The sequence below is a fragment of the Rattus norvegicus genome, chromosome 1, assembly GCF_021556685.1.
Source record: "Rattus norvegicus strain SHRSP/BbbUtx chromosome 1, alternate assembly SHRSP_T2T, whole genome shotgun sequence".
NCBI classification, from domain to species: domain Eukaryota; kingdom Metazoa; phylum Chordata; class Mammalia; order Rodentia; family Muridae; genus Rattus; species Rattus norvegicus.
The window spans coordinates 62,884,367-62,889,174 of NC_141534.1; positions in this window are offsets into that span (position 1 = coordinate 62,884,367).

Genomic DNA, 4,808 nt, shown 5'->3' on the forward strand with positions numbered 1-4,808 from the left:
CAAAGTTCTGCTGATGAATTTATCTCTGCACCACATTATTAGGTTAGGATATTTGGTCTCTTGTAGTTTCAATTGTTATTTATGTAATTTTAATATTAGCCTTTTGTGCACTATAGGGTTGGTGAAGATCCTCTTCCAACCTGTATGCAGACATTTCTATTAAGTGTTTTGTTTTACTTACAGAAGCTTTTCAGTTTCATCAAGTTTCATTTATTAATTGTTGATCTCAATATCTGAGCGCCATTGGTGTTCTGCTCAGGAAGTTGTCTCCTGTACCAATGTGCTCAAGCCTATTTCTCACTTTTTCTTGTATCAGATTTGATGTATAAGGTTTTATTTTGAGGTCTTTGATCCACTTGGACATGTGTTTTGCACAGGTTTATAGATAAGGCTCATTGCATTCTTCCCTATGCCTATATCCAATTAAACCAGCACCACCTGTTCAAGATGCTTTCTTATTTTTTGTCATATGATTTTGCCCACTTTATTGACAATAAGCATCCATACTTGTGTGGGTTTATTTCAGGGTCTTGGATTTCATTTTATTGATCAGCCTGCCTGTTCCTATACCAATACTGTAGTTTTATTGCTATAGCTCTGTAGGACAGCAGTAAATGAGAGATGGTGATTCCTCCCGAAATTCTGTTATTGTTCAGGAATGTTTTAGCTTTCTTGGGTTTATTAAATCTTTCACTTGAAGTTGAGAATTTCACTGTTAAGGTTTGTAAAGACTTGTTTTGGTATTTTAATGGGTATTGCATTCACTTTCTGATATCTTTCAATTGTTTTTTATCAGAGATTTAAAATTTTTGTCATACAGATCTTTCACTTTCTCAGAGTTACACTAAGACATTTATATTATTTGTTGCTATTGTAAAGAGCAATGTTTCCCTAATTTATTTGTCAGCCCCTTCATTGTTTGTTTAAAAGAATGGTACTGATTTTTTTTAGTTAATGTTGTATCCACCCACTTTACTGAAGGTATTTATCAAATGTAGGAGTTCTGTGATAGAATTTTTGGGGGCTCTTGTACATACTATGATATCATCACAAATGCCAATATGATATCTTCTTCCCTTCCAATGCATATCTCGTTTTTCACATTTAGTTGTCTTATTCCTCTAGCCTGAACTTCAAGAACTATATTGAAATGTTAGGGAGAGGGTGGCCAGCCATGCCCTGCCCCAGAGTTTATGGGAATTATTTTAAGTTTCTCTCTATTTAGTTTGACATTGGCTAGTGGACTGCTGTATATTACTTTGTGTTCATGTATTCTTCTGTATCCTTCTCTCTGTGTAAGTTTCACATGATGGACTGTCACGTTTTGCCAAAGGCCTTTTCAGAATCTACTGAGATGATCATGAGATTTTTTAAAATTAAACAATTTATTCATTTAATTTCAAATGATATCCACTTCCTTGTTGCCCCTCCGCAATCACCCATTCCATCCTCCCCATGCCCCTCAGCTTGGCGTCTATGAGGGAGCTCCTCCACTCTCTCCCCTACTCCCGCCTGACCACTCTAACATTCCCCTATGCTGGCATATCAAACCTCCACAGGACCAGGGGCCTCCTCTCCCATTGATGTCAGTGAAAGCCATGTATCTTGAGCCATGGTTCCCTCCATGTGTATTCTTTAGTTTTTGCTTTGTTCTTCGGAGCTCTGTGTGTCCAGTAACCTGATAATGTTTTTCTTATGGGGCTGAATTCCCTCAGGTCCTTCAGTCCTTCACCTAGCTCTTCCAGTGGGGTCCCCAGGCACAGTCTGATTGTTGGCTGTAAGTATCTACAGCTGTATGGGTCAAGTGCTGGTACAACCTCTCAGGGAATAGCAATAGCAGGCTTCTGTCAGTAAGCACATCTTGACATCAGTAACAGTGTCTCAGTTTGGTATCTGCTCATGGGATGGAATCCTAGGTGGAGCACTGAAGGAAAGGAATGGCCTTTCCTTCAGTGTCTGTTCTATTTTTTTATTGCTGTCTTTACTTTGGACTTGAACATACCTAGGTTAAAAATTTGAAATGAGGAGTTGGGGATTTAGCTCAGTGGTAGAGCGCTTGCCTAGCAAGTGCAAGGCCCTGAGTTCGGTCCCCAGCTCCGAAAAAAAAGAAAAAGAAAAAAAAATTTAGGATGATTGTGTGGCCCCTTTGCCTATGTGGGGCTGTGTCTATCTAGTGGAGGTGTCAATACAGATTGCAGGTCCCCCTTGTTGCTACGTCAGATAAAGTCAACCTTTTGCATCCTGGGGGACTCTCACTACCCTAACATCTGGGACTTTGTAGTGGCTACACCCAGTTCATCATTCCCCACTGCTACATACTTTTAATCAATTTCCTGAAACTCTAATTCGCTCATGTCTTTTCTATCACCTGATCCTGTCCTCCCCACAACCCTGCATATGTATCTACCACTACTCTCTTGCTCACAGGTCCCTGCCTTGCTCTACCTCCTGTGATTATTTTGTTCCCTGTACTATGTGGGAATGAACATCCACACTTTGGTCTTCCTTCTTCTTTTTTTTTTTTTTTCGGAGCTGGGGACCGAACTGAACCCAGGGCCTTACGCTTCCTAGGCAAGGGCTCTACCACTGAGCTAAATCCCCAACCCGGTCTTCCTTCTTCTTAAGCTCCATATGGTTTGTGAGGTTTATTGTGGCATATTGAGCTTTTGGGGGTAATAACAACTTATGAGTTTGTACACAGCTTGTGTCTGGGTTACCTCTCTCAAGTTTATATATTTTAGATCTATTCATTTCCCTGTAATTTCGTGAAGTCATTGTTTATACTAACTTGGTAGTACTCTAATGTGCAAATGCATCTCAATTTCTATATCCATGCTTCCATTGAGGTACATGTGGATTGGTTACAACGTCTAGATATTATAAATAAGGCTTATATAAACATAAGGGAGCATGGGGCCTTGTTATATGTTGGAACATCTTTGAGGATTTATGTCTAGTAGTGTTATAGCTAGTTGTTCATGTAGAACTATTTTTAATTTTCTGAGGAAGCACTGAATTGATTTCTAAAGTGATTTTACCAGCTTGCAGTTCTACCAGCAGTAGAAGAGTGTTGATCTTTCTCCACATCCTTGCCAGCATTTCCTGTCACCTGTGGTTTTGATCTTAGTCATTGCTGTGCTGTGGATTGTGAGGGTCATTTTGATTTACACTTCCCTGAAGAGGAAGGATGTTGAACACTTCTTTAAGTGCTTCTCATCCTTTCAAGTCTCCTTAGTTGAGAATTCTTTGTTTAGCTCTGTACACCGTTTGAAAAATATTGTTTTTGGATTTTTGGAGACTAACTTCTGAATTTTTGTGTATTTTTTATATTAGCTCTCTATCAAATGTAGGATCAGTAGAGATCTTTTCCCAATCTCTGGATTGCCATTTTCTCCTAATGATTAAGACCTTTGCCGTACAGATACTTTTCAATTTTATGAGGTCCCATTTGTCGAATGGTGATTTTAGAACATAAGCCATTGGAATTCTAGTCAGAAATTTCCCCCTGTGCCAATGTGTTTGAGGCTCTTTCCCACGGTCTCTTCTATTATATTCAGCATGTCTGGTTTTATATGGAGGTTCTTGATCCACTTGGACTTGAACATTGTACAAGGAGTTGAGAATAGATAAATTTGCACTCTTTTCATGCTCACCGACAGTTCAACCAATACCTTTGGTTGAAAATGCTGTTTTTTTTAATGCCAGATGGATTTGGCTTCTTTGTCACAGATTAAGTTCCCATCCATGTGTAGGGTTATTTTCTGGGTTGTACATTGCATTACTTTGATCTACTTTCCTGTCCCTGTACCAATAACTGTTTGTTTTTTAAAATTATTACTCTGTAGTACAGGTTGAAGTCAGGAATGCTGATCTCCCAGAATTTCTTTTATTGTTGAGAATATTTGCCCTATCCTGTGTTTTTTTTGTCATTCTAGATGAATTTGAGAATTGCTCTAAATCTATGAGGAAGTGAGTTGGAATTTTGACGGGGATTGCATTGAATCTATAGACTGCTTTTGGTAAGATGGCCATTTTACTCTCTTTATCCTGCTGCTCCAAGAGCATGGGAGATCTTTCCATCTTCTGGGGTCTTCTCCAATTTCTTTCATCGGAGACTTGTCCCTGTTGTACAGATCTTTCACTTGCTTGGTTAGAGTCACGCTGAGGTATTTTATATTATATGTGACTAATGTGAAGGGTGCTGTTTCCCTAATTTTTCTCAGCCCATTATTTTTTTGAGTAGGGGAAGACAGCTGATTTGGTAGAGTGAATTTTCTATCCAGGCACTCTGCTTAAGTTGTTTATCAGCTGGAGGAGTTCTGGTACAATTTTTTCTGGTCACATGTTTATACTACCATTTCATCCACCAATAGTGATATCTTAACTTCCTCCTTCCCAATGTGTATCCCTTTGATCTCTTTTTGTTCTCCTATTGCTCTGTCTATAAACTCTCGTAATATATTGTATAGATAGGGGCAGAGTGGGCAGGCTTGCCTTGTTCCTGATTTTAGTGGGATTGCTTCAAGTTTCTCTACTTTTTGTTTGGTATTGGCTGTTTGTTGTATATGGTTTTATATTTACGTAAGTATGAATGTGTATGACCAAATACATACATATATATATATATATATATATGCGTGTGTGTGTGTGTGTTTGTGTGTGTGTGTGTGTGTATGTGTGTGTGTGTGTGTGTGTATGGACATTCATTCAGGTTATATGTCCTCTGCCCTTGAAACACTGAATTACATTAATCAGGGTTGTTCTAGCTCTCAGTAGTATAAAGGGGAAAAGTTTGTGGAAATGGTGTA